The sequence below is a fragment of the Herpailurus yagouaroundi genome, unplaced genomic scaffold (genome assembly GCF_014898765.1).
Source record: "Herpailurus yagouaroundi ecotype Mexico unplaced genomic scaffold, PumYag 184, whole genome shotgun sequence".
NCBI lineage: Eukaryota > Metazoa > Chordata > Mammalia > Carnivora > Felidae > Herpailurus > Herpailurus yagouaroundi.
The window spans coordinates 13,616,108-13,628,895 of NW_024412415.1; the positions used below are offsets into that span (position 1 = coordinate 13,616,108).

The 12,788-nt window shown below is 39.3% G+C and overlaps 1 protein-coding gene across 1 annotated transcript in view; it reads left to right on the top strand.

Annotated features, from left to right (window-relative positions):
* SEMA6D (semaphorin 6D) overlaps positions 1 to 12,788 on the top strand; it is a 575,796-nt gene that overhangs the window by 191,012 nt on the left and 371,996 nt on the right. Inside the window, exon 2 of the mRNA XM_040492593.1 lies at positions 8,976 to 9,056. The gene's annotated coding sequence lies outside the window, so the exon portion shown is untranslated. The remainder of the gene's footprint in view (positions 1 to 8,975; positions 9,057 to 12,788) is intronic.

Here is a 12,788-nt window from a genome sequence, read left to right on the forward strand (position 1 = left end):
GGGACATTTGGGGCCTGAGTAAGATGCCTGCGTTGTGTGCTTTCAGGTTTCCTGCAGAGCTAACACGTGGGAAGAGATATCAGCCTCTTTATCTGCTTGCAGTGGGCCTGTCTGACATTATGCACATAAATCTATTTTCCATTTGTCTTATTATACTGTCATTATTTGTTTATGTTCTGTTTTCTCTCCATCCTGGGTGACTTCATTGGGAGCCAAACTTTTTTTCTCGTTCATCCTTATTTCCCTGGGACTCACCATAGCACTTGATATAAGGAAAGAGGGTCAATAAATGTTTCATGAATGAATGAACGAACATTGAATTGAGGAAGAAGCCAACAACTCCTGGGACTCCAGGAGGCCTAACACATTCATCACAGAAGAAGGAATATACCAGAGGGATCCAGCCTGCAGCAGTGTTACCCAATAGAAAGAGAGACATGTGGGCACAGAAACCTGTTCACAGGACAATCACAAAGAGACGCAGTTACGCATTCTAGGCCAGTCCAGGCAGTTACATTGGGTGGAGTTTCAGTCAAGTTGGCAATGCACCATCTTGCAGTCCACCTGAGGGATTTGGGGTTTAATGAATAGGAAACAGTAAGATATTTTAACAAATCTGTTTTTCACAATCCTTGTGTTGGCTAGAGAGCTTGCCCAGCTTCCCTGGGGTCTGAAATGAACTTGACCAGTATAGGTGCAAGTCTTCTTTCTTGCACAGTCTTTGTCTGAAAAAGCCATAGGGAAAAATGTGAGTGATAAAAAAGCCCCAGAAATGCACACACGTACACACACACACACACCCAGCCTAAGAGGTGCCAGTCCCAAATTAAATGGAATGTGAACAGGGATTCATTTCGGTTCAATCTGATTCAATTCAGTAAAAATTTAGTGAGTATGTACCTTATGGGAAAATAAGTGAATAATTAAGACACAGTTTCTTCCTTTAAAGAATTCACAATCTAGTACACCAGAAAAACTGGTAAACTAATAACTTGTACCGGAATACGATGAATACAATAACAGAGATGATCTGGGTCCAGTGGTGGTACAAAGGACAAACTCGTTCTACTTGAGTTTGTCTTGAACCATGTATAGAAATTCTTTGGCTAGATGGGTTGGGGTGGGGTAGAAACTAGAAGGGAAGGGAAGGACTGCCAGTTAGAAGCAAGAGCATAGGAAAAGGCACAAGAGTGTGAAAGAGCATGGAGGGGATATTGGGGGAGAGGTGGCTAGTTCTCCCAGTGGGGACTACTAAGATTTCGTCAGAAGGTTGCTCCGCCTTTATGGAGTTTGAAAGATGATCCCCAGTATTATATATACACGATAGATTGACAAGAGGAAAACCCCTAACTAGGAAGGTCAGCTAGGAAGCTGTTATAACAATTTTAGGGTGAGAGGTTTAGGGTCCCAGTTGGAATTATGGCTGTGAAAATAAAGAGCAAGACTTTCTGAGGTATATTCTAGAGAAGTGATTCTCAGCTTCCTCTCTATCTGATAACTTTTTTTTTTTAATTTTTTTTTTCAACGTTTATTTATTTTTGGGACAGAGAGAGACAGAGCATGAACGGGGGAGGGTCAGAGAGAGAGGGAGACACAGAATCAGAAACAGGCTCCAGGCTCTGAGCCATCAGCCCAGAGCCTGACGTGGGGCTCGAACCACGGACCGCGAGATCGTGACCTGGCTGAAGTCGGACGCTTAACTGACTGCACCACCCAGGCGCCCCTCTATCTGATAACTTCTGAGAAATAAAATATATATTCCTCTGTAACAGTCATAGTATACTATACAAGTGTTTCTAGAAAGGAACGTGGGGGGTCATGGAAAATCACCCTAGATGATTCCGGTATATAAACCATCTTGTAACCACTCCACCGAGGATAATCCCTATTCTAGAAAAAACAAAAACAAAACAAAAAACAAAAACAAAAAAACAGAACTTTGTGAGGGTTCAGAAGTGGAGGGTTTGTGGCCGAGGATGTAAAAAATAAATGTTACAGTTTACTGAGAACTTAAACAGGAGATGTTCTTAACAGCTATAATTTAATTTGATCTTGGTAGTAGCCTTAGAGGATAAGTATTCATCCTTATTTTACCAAAAAGGGACCCGAAGTTCAGCTAGATTCTGAACCTTGCTCTGGTTCCAGTTACTACTGGAAGCCACACCTGGATTTGAGCCAAGGACCATCTGATTGAAAAACCCAAGCTCTTTGCAGCATACAACACTGCCTCTCTCCTGGGAGCTTTAATCCTGTGTCCTGAGAAAGCCCTAGCATTATAGCAGTGGGGTGTCCTTTATAGTAAAGAAGAAGTTGGCAAAAGGGATAGGTTTCAGGACAAAGATGCCAAGCCAGTACTCTGATCTGTTGCCTTCTAGAGATAGCTTTTCTCTCCAACATCACCACCACTATAATACATTTAAAAATGATGAAGAATCACATGCTAACTTACTAAAAGCACATGGGAGGGTAATGAGGGGGTCATTCATTCATTTTTTTTCAATCAACATATTTATTAAGCTAATATATCTTCAATATTTTGCTCTCTATGGAGGATAAAAAAGATGTATTTATAGGGATTGCTCTTGCACTCCGGAAATTCAGTTTTGTTCAGGCTAAAACATATATAAATATAATTCCAGTGGAGAGTGCTAGGTGGTCATGTAGAGATGTTTGCAGTGTCATGAGAATATAGCAGAGGGAATGACTAGTTCCTTCCTAGAGTTTGAGCAAGTCCTCACCTAGCTACTTATGTGGCAACAGTTTCTTAAAAGAATGAGTAGGAAATTTGTCCAGAGGAGAAGTGAGAAAGGAAGAGGGGACATCAGAACAAAAGCACAGTAAACTGAAAGTGTTTTAGGAGATGTAAGAAGCTCCATGTGTCCGGAATTGAAAAGACCAGGCAGGATTATAAAGGACTTGTATTATCCTCTAGGAGCAGGAATCTCCTTCCTGACTGAGGTGTTATTGGTGGGGAGGAGGTGTGAAGAAGTTGAGAGAGAGGGCATGAACTTGGTGTCTCAGAAAAAAGTCTTGAGAGCCAGCAAGGAAGGATTTGATTGGAGGATGGTGCCAGGATCGGAGCCTAAAGTCCCACCTCAGGCAGAACTTCAGTGCATCCTAACTACCCACCAACCCCCCTCCCCCCTAGTCCACCTTCATACACTTCCTCAGAGGGTTAGGGAATTTTAGAGGCCAGGTGTGAATAGAGGAGGAGTTTTGCCCAGCACTTACTAGTAGGGAGAGTCCAAGGTTGAGGGCTGCATACCTGACTATAAAATGAATCAGTGCCTCAGGGCCTTTCCCTTGGTAACAAAATTAGTCCTTGACACCTAGACATTCTTACTTCTTTTGTTTTTGCTTCTCATGTTGCCCTAAGGCTCTTCTTTTGACTTGCATAATTCCCTCATCTAGCCAGAATGCCTCCTAGAAACTCTGCGGCTGCTAATATTTCATTGTCATTTTTAGCTCTATTACATCTTTCTCTCAATCGTTCTTTAGAGCAGGAGATGCCATCTAGAGGGGTTCTGCGGCTTGCATAAATGAGTTATGAATCCTCATGATTTCAAGTGGGTTACCAAACCCCTTCCAGCAGAACCAGGCATCTGGTAACTCCAAAGTGTGAAAAGGACATTATGCATATGTATGCAGAGACACATGCCCTACAGCACTTCCCAAGTACACGCCACATTTTCATTCACACAGGCGCCATATGCAAGGGGACCTGAGAACTGCTCTTAGAAAGGAAAAATCTTTAACGTATCCTTCTTGACTCTTGTCTTTACAGTTTTTCAGTTTTCTCTTTCTGAATCCAGGAAAGGGGTAAGGAAAAGGTTTGTTTGAGCATGCACATTATGTGTTATATACAGCTTTGTGCATATATAGGTAGGTAACCATCAGTGGTTATAGGACAAAGTGAGAAAAGCAACAAAGCTCAGTCTACACAAAGACAACAAGGGAAACAAAATCAAGTAACTACATCACTTGACATCATTTTGCTTGAACTATATGATTATGGAGAGTGGCACTAACACATTTTGACCATAAGTGTCAATAACTTGAACCTTTCTGTGTTTGAGAGTATGATACCGAGGCCGCAGTATGTCACAAAAGGCAAGGCATGGCAGGCTACAGAGTCTGGATGCTCAGACAATGAGGACATCTCTGGAAATCAGATTACTTTATTTAGAATTGAGGTCAGATTTTGGTTGAGACTGTGGGCTTTGATTTAAACCTGGATTTGAATCCTAGCTCTGGTATTAACTTGTTTTATGACCTTAGGCAAGTCATTTTACCCACTTTAATCCTTGGATTATTCATTTGTATAAAGATAATAATGCCTACTTCATGGAGTCATTATGCAGACTAAGTAAGCAAATTTACATAACCTCTGCAATGGTGTGCCACCCATACACAGCAAGCCCTCAATAAATTCAACTTGTATTGTTTTTACATTGTGACACATTATCTGGGACACTTCATTTAGCTTCGATTTCCTGATTTAAAAAATTGGACTATAAATGTAAATCCATAAATTTTGGACTGACAACTGTTCAACTGATAGGGCATGTTGCTGTTTCTCAGAGGAACGGCTGCATTTACCCATCAAGCCCAATTCCTGTCCACCTTTTGGAGTGAAAAACTGCCCAATAGCTCATATGTGTATAAGGTGGATAATATTTGGAAAAAAGAATCAGGGGATCCTGTGTTCCCTTTGAGAGTGGTAGATAGAAGGTGGAAACTTGCAGTTTTTTACATTTTACAACTGCAGGGCTGTTACCATTCCTGAAGCTTAAAGTTTTAACGTGATTACCGATGCCCATTTGATTGATAAGCAGCCAGAAGCTCAGATACTTGCAATTCAGCCAGTCTTCCTGGCTTTCTTTCTGACAAAAAGGGCATTCTCATGCCTTTCTTCATCTTCTCGGCCCTTCATAGTGGAGAGAGAATTGGTCTTAGAAGTATGCAATCGATCGGGCATTTGACCGAGTTGTTGAGGGCCTGTGGTTTGGTGCTGGGGCTGCCCAAATCCCCTTTCTCTGTGAATTTCCAGGCTTTCATGTCTCATCCCTGTGCCACCCCATGTTGTAGAGGGGACTGTTGGAAAGGGACTGCCTTGGGCACAGTCTGGCGTCCTCAGGCAGAGCTAGGTTTGAAACCCCCCTCTGCCAACTACCACTTGCAGTTGTTTGGTCTGGTTTAAGTTATTCACGCTGCTACTTGCTTACTGCATCTGTAAATGGTGATAATAATATACATCCTGAGCAAGATCTTACTGAGAACTAGTTGAAATAGTGTATTTAAAATATCTTCCAAAGAACATAGTGCACAGCAAATGCTTTTTTGCTCTCCTGTTCTTTTCCTTTGATTTGTAATAATTCATTAACGGTTACTCTGCAACTTTGTCTTTCCACACCACTGTTTCCTATGCGTAAAATGAAGTTAGACTCTATGACTTACCATTCCCGTATATTAGTGAAGCTCTAGAATTCCTACGCTTCAAGTTCTGTGTGAGAGGAATAAGTGAGATTGCTCTGGACATTCTTAGGTAGGTGCGATAAAGCCATGCTGGGAAATTGAACAAGGAGAATTTGATAAGCAAATGGGTTTTGAGAGAATGAGGAAAGACATACAGAGTCTAATGCTTTATTAGGTTCAACAAAAGCTATCTGGGTAAACTGATGCACACTAAGATAATAGAGATTCTCCTGAACTTTGTTTGAAAATTTGAAAAAGGGCAACTTAAAGGAAGCATCGGCGGTGCCTTTCTTGGGAAGGCGGTGCCTCTCCCTGGCCCTTCACACTGACAGGAATGCAGCAGACTTTCCAGGATGCACAGTTCCTTGCTGGACAGTAATCTGAATGAGAGCAAGGACTCAGTCTGCTGTTGCCGGGTGTATTTGCTGATTGTTGAACTTTGGATGAGTAAATGAATATCACTGATGTGCCTAAAATATTAATGTCTGAGTGCGAAGTAGGATCCAGAAGAAGAGAACCTAGCAATGGTTTTATAATAGTAATTCTCCTGGAACACTTCCTGAAGATACCCCAGAGCACTTTTGCAAATGCTGATTCTTTTTTTTTAAGCTTGTAGACAGCTTTTTCTTGTCTGTTGTACAGCTGTGAGTGTGGGAGCACAATTCTCTGGGGACCCGAACATATGTTCCCTCCCTGTGAAAATCTGGGAGAGAACCCCAAAGGACACATTGTACCCCTCTCCCAGCCAAGAAAGTAAAATCCTGTTTGAAATATTCCCTTGGTCAATGAGTAAAACCATGAGCTGGGAATACAGCTTTATAAACTTTTTGTATGTTAGAATAAAGAGTGAATTGATGGATGAGTCTGAAATTCTGGGTTCAGTCCTTGATCTCTCAGCATAAGATATTGTTTGAAAAGCTCTCTGGGCTTTATTTTCTTCCCCATAAATGAGGAGATTAGGCCAATGGACATGGAAATATCCCTTCTATCTCAGTCCTCCCAGTTTTACTGTCTTTTCCTAGAATGGAGGAGCCAGAAGGATACTTAGATTTTTCTAGTTTAGCTTTCTCATTTCACAGATGAGAAAACTGAGGTGTCGAGAGGTGAAGTCATTTGCTGAAGTCGAGTTAGAAGCAGAGCTAGGATTAGAACCAACATCCTTAGACTGCCAATCCAAAAGTTCTGAGCCTTATGAGTCAGTGTCCATCTTAAAAATCCCACGGCTGCTGTAGACCTTCTGGGAGTGGGGGATGGATGGAGGCCAAATGCCTCACAGGAACACATAACATTTGCACATTGTTTAAGGGGGAAGGGGGGGGGGGGGGGGATTCTAGGATTTCAGATGAAGAGCTTTTATGCTACACTTTATTACTCAAAGTAGATGCTGGAATCAGATGTTAAAAAGCGACATAGTTACATGCAATAGAAAGCATGCCTTTGGCTTTTTTTGGTTTAGTAACTTTATTTGTGCAGAAAAGCATCTCAACACAACTGGAACAAGTTTGGGTTTGTATCTCTCTCCAAATAAGTCTTACCTGTTTTGTCGTTGGCAGTGTCTGATTTTTAAAAAAGCCAGTTCCCCTTTTAAATATCACAGCTGTTGTTCCTCTTACATATACTTCTGCTAAATTCAGTGCTTGACTTATCTCAACTGTAGCCAGAAAACACGAGAAGGAGCTGGCTAAAAAAGTTTCTCTCATTAACTGGGTCTGAAAGTGGTCTCCACTAATTGGTTCTAGAGTTGAATCTTTATACCCACATTTGAAAAGTGCCTTCCTCAATATGTGCCCAAATATTTTCAGTCTTTAATAATACTAACACAAGGATCATTCTATCCTAAATAACTCTTGGTCTTTAAAACGTTAGGTTAATGCAGAATTTAGAAAGCATATTTGAGAAACATGAGTGTATTATGCTAAAGTTTGTAATCTTGTATTTTTCCAACAAAAAAACTTTTTCTGCTCAATTGAAATATAAGGACAGGAGGGGCTGTGGTATGGTTAATGCCATGATGGGCACTGTGCAGGGTGTAGAGACTTCTCTTTGGCCCTCATCTGAAGGGAGATTCCTCAATATATACACTTATTTTTATCTTCACAATTGCATATTCTCTTGCCATTGAAGAATTATTCCCATAGTTCTGCTTTGTTTTTTTTTTTTAATATAGAAGTATCAACTGTATAATTCCAAAACTTACTTTAGCAAATAGTGAATATAGAATTTATGTCTCCTCTTAGCATCAAACAAATAACACACACACTCATACACTGGTAGAATAAAAACCCATATAAGAATTACCATATCTGGGGCACCAGGGGGGCTCAGTTGGTTAAGAGCCCAACTCTCAATTTCAGCTCACGTCATGACCTCGCAGTTCGCACCCTGAATCCATCACTGTCCATGCAGAGCCTGCTTGAGATTCTCTCTCTCTCCCTCTCTCTTTGCCCCTCCCCCACTCACACTTGAACTTGCTCTCTCTCATAATAAATAAATAAACTAAAAAAGAAAAAAAATTAACATGTCTGACATTTCCTAACTTGAAAACACCTTAGATCTGAATGTGAAAGAAAAAAAAAAATCTGTGGTCAACAAGTGAATGGATATCTGTTACTTTGGACCAAACTACTGAGTTACTCTGATGCGTTTGAAGTACATATCTTGGGTACCCTCCCACCAGTGAAATCCCTAGAAGCCCAGAGTGTGTCTGAAAGATCTGTAGTCAGTTGAGTGTTGTAGGCTGTGGGTTAAGTCCAATAGACCGCCCATTCCTGACCTAAGACTTCTCTGGTTTTCTAAGCAGCTTCAGAGAACTCCTGGAGATATTTATTCATCTACTTTTCACCCTCCTATATTTAGGTTTTGGATTCTTGAGTTTCCCAGTGGGTTCACATGCCTTGTATTTCTATATAGCCACTTTGGATTCAAATCCCCCTGTTCCAGTAGTGTCATCATCAGATCTGTCCATTCTTGCCTTCAAAGCTTCTATTCTAAGAGCAATAGAGAGAACTTGGAAGTAGTAATCTAGGGTGTCCTTAGGGTCCTATATTCACTCTGATGTGTCACTCAGTCAAAGCCCAGATGCCCTAGACTATCCAACGCTTGGCCCACAGAATGCCCACAGACTTTTCAGTTTCAGTCATGTAAGCACATACTTTATTAAGATTGGATTGGTTCCTTTTTTTTTTCCCCACAGAAACTATTGCAGTTTATTAAAACTACCCATGCAGTGTGCCATTATTCCTCCTGCTTGTATTCATGAATGGTTCCTATTCTCAATAGGAACATTCAGGTGGAGATCAATAATCAGTCAGTTAGGGAAGGGAAAAAAAAAAAAGAAAATCCATTGGTTGCACTGCATTCAGCTGTGTTTAAGAGGTCTTATCATTAAAACAGCAGCAGGCATTCATAAACCAAGCTTGCCGGCAGTGCTGGACATGCAGGATTAAAATAATCGTCCATCAGACTCTGTCTCATAAACGTTTTCCTTTGACTTTTGGCAGGATCGCCAACCTGAGCATATGCCAGTTGAGATGGGAACACTGAGGACAGCAATTTAAGGATTTTCACATTTGCCTGTGGTGGTAAGATTTAAAGATACAACAATGCAGGACATTAAATATTACTGGGTTCTGGCTTTTTTCACTATATATGAAAATGAAGTATTTTATGTATAATAGTTTTTGACCCATACAGGTCTCTAATTACCTTGTATAAAATCACAGTAAACACAAGAGAAATCCATACTCCATAAATATTGAATTTACTATTGTTTGGGTTGGTGGAATAGGGAAACTAAGTAATTTTAATTTTTTTTTTATTTCTCTATAGTTGGACCAAGTGGGGGAAATGGTTTCCATTTTGAACTGTGTCTATTCAGAAGAGATGATTATCAGAGCACATAGGGACACAAAGTTTAAGATCAGTGGGGAAAAAGAAAGAGGAAGTGATTCTGTCTTCAGTACCTTAAAAGACAGTCATGACCTCAATATGGATCCAGAGATTGGGTTTCTAAAAGAATAAAATCCGTGCTCAATTAACTTATTGCATAAAAATGAAGAGTGCCTAATGCTGGTGGTGTGGTGATATACTGCATATTTGTTGATATTAGAGGTACAACCATGTGATGTTTCTTAAAAAGAGAAAGTCATGATGATGAATATATTGGTAGATGGATGGCAAATTGTGTTATTAGAAGATTGTTTTCAAAAGAGAAGTCTTCCACTGTGTGTGTGTGTTTGTGTGTGTGTGTGTGTGTGTGTATCTGTGTGTTTACATATGTGTGTTCACACACACAGTCTTAGACCTGAGGCTGAAATGTAATATTGAATAAAGTATTATTTCAGCATTCCATATTTTACAGAATAGAACATTGTCTGGATACATTTCAAATATAAAGTAGAAAATGCACCATGATGTGGTTAACTGGAGCCAAACAAGATCATCTAGGCCATAGGTAATTTTTTGGACCCTGAACTTTTGAACTTAAAAGGTTAAATTTAGCAATAATTCCCATTCCATTACCAACTTCAAGTTGAACCAGATCTTCATAGGGTGAGACTATATTTGGCATTTTCAGTTGTCTGATGGCTACCATTTTGGTATATTTTCCACATATGTTTCAATCTCCATTTTCATATGGCCTTGTAGCAGTTCTGTGATACATTGAACAAAATGTGATTTAACCAACTCACTTGTCCATTTTTGTATACCGCACATGGCCTTATACCTGTGAATTTTCAAATGATATATTTTGGCAGTTCAGTATTCATATTTAGTCTTCTGAGTACATTCCTCTCAAATTGCCCTGCTGTTTTATTCACTTATATTATTGCAGTAACTTTTAGTTTAACAGCTTGTATTCACATAATCTATTTATGGAACAATGGAAGAATGATTATTAAATAGCCTGGAAAATACATTACTTAAACTGATACCTGAAAATGACGGTACAACTTCATACTTTCGTACATATAAAAGTAAATGAATGTACTATTATGGTTTCTTTTATCTGAATACCACATTCCTTTTAAAAATTAAATTACTTTGCATTTGAGTTTAATGTTATATTTCATGATTTAGATGTGCTTTCTAGGAACTACCACCAAGTTCTAATTCCCATACATAAGTCATGGTTTCTCATATATACATGGAATTCAAGATAACATCCTAATGAAAGTCATTAAATCTCAAATATCAGAAGGGCTGGATTTAAACTGAACATGGCTTTTTAAAATCCCCAAGGCTGGGCAATTTGAGGAGAAAAATAAAAGTAGAAGAGGCATGGCCTTGATGAAACAATAAACCTCCGTGGAAGTGGTCTAGTAACTCACTTCTGGACCACAGAAGTCACAGTTTCATCTGAGCTCTGAATATCGAATTATGTGTTTTGTTATCAAGAGTGAAAGCCTATGAGAGAAACCTAATAGATCATGCTACACTGATCTGTATCCTTTGGGATATGGGAAGGTTTTCTTGAAACTAGCCGTGGATCTCCTAATCGCTGTAGAGAATCAGGGGTACTGAATCCTGTGCCACTTGTGCAGTATGAGAACACTTTGTCAGCCAGACAGACTTGTTTCAGAAAGAATACATTGATGTTGAGTGGTATAATAGAAAGAGCAATGATTTAAGAATCAGTGGACCTAAATTCTAAACCTGACATTATAGCTGACTTAGCTAGACAAGTTTTGTTTTTTTGTTTTTTTTCCTTGTTTTGCTTCCAAAATCTTAAATATTCAGTTAACTCTTGGACCTTAGTTTTTAATCTATAAAATAAGGTTAATACTCATTATATTCCTCTGTAGGTTTATACAAAGATAACATAATAAAAGGAAAAGTCTTTGAAGAACTTAAAATCATGACACAGAACTTAGTATTGCTAGAAAGTTGATTCCTTATTAATAGCACTTGTCTGATTTGAAAATAGTCAAAAAGGCTCTTAATAGGTGTTCATAGATGCCTTTATATTGAACAAAGGCTTAGAATTGCTCTGAGCTCTAATATATTTGTTTTTTCTCTAAATTGTGATAACTGCCTCTGACTTGTGTCTGAACCTGTCTCTAGTGTTTATGCTGCACTGACCCCAAATTTCAGTGTCCTAGAATTACTCTGAAAGGAGAACATGCGTGAGAGTGAAGAAATATTTACAATACATCCCTGTCAGCAAGATGGGGAGAAAAAGGTCTCTTGGGTTGATGATCTTTGAGGTGAATCAGTCTTTCTCAGGCCTCTCTCCCTCTATTTTTTCAGATATATACTTTTTACTAAACTGGAATCTCTGCTATCTTCCCGCCCCTTATCTTCCTCTCCACCCCCTCCCAGTCTCCTTTCCCTTCTCCTTCACACCTCAGAAAGCCCTTTACTTGTTTACAAATCCAGGTTTTGGTTTTATTTTTGATATTGACCCACAGCCTTCTGCTTCCATAAATTCCGCTTTAAGTGTTTGATCTCTAAGACAAATATACCCCCATAGCCCTGAGTTTACTTTCTGACTCCATTTCATTACAAGCATAGATAGTCAATATGAATTGGGGGGTGGAAGTGCCTTGGGTCAAAAAACACAATTTGCTTGAACACACGATAGTCTTTGCCCCTGCAAAGAACTGTTCATCACACGTCCTTTAAAAACAAAGCCATAATTATTGGAAAACATCACCTAGATAATAAACAGGAAATTCCAACGTTACACACGTTACAGAAAATCTTCCAGAGTTCCCAGTTTATGTACTAATGTTAGAAGCAATCAGGGCTATTAATAATGGGTGAAGTTAAACATAGTAGTCCACATTTTTGTCCAAAGTGCCAGAGGATATTAACATAATGGCTTTGGGTCAGATAAATTGGCTGACATATGAAACACCAACCAAGGGTATCATCCATTTAGTTTTTTTAGGGATAAAATTTGAACACCATCCAAAGTTCACTCTTGTGGAGATATTTACCTGCATGTACTATCATCTTCTTCCCCGGTCCCAAGACCTCCAACTACATGGTAGTATCATTTTTACATTCTCTGTTAAACCCACCCTCATTCCTACCAGATTTTGTCTATGAAGATCCTTCAAGCTTTGTATGCCCCATTCTGTCCTTATGTTAGAACCTAGTTTAAATTTTCTTTGGGTCACAAAATTCTGCAACTAATCTGGAAGAGTAACCAAAGAGAATTAAGAAAGGAATAAAGTTAAATATGGAAAAGGCAATCTCAGGGTACTCCATACAGATTTCCATGTGTTTATGACTGACCCAATTAGCCTGAAAATTGTAGTTTTTAATCATCACAGCAGACCATACTGCTGACAACTCAGTGAAACAAT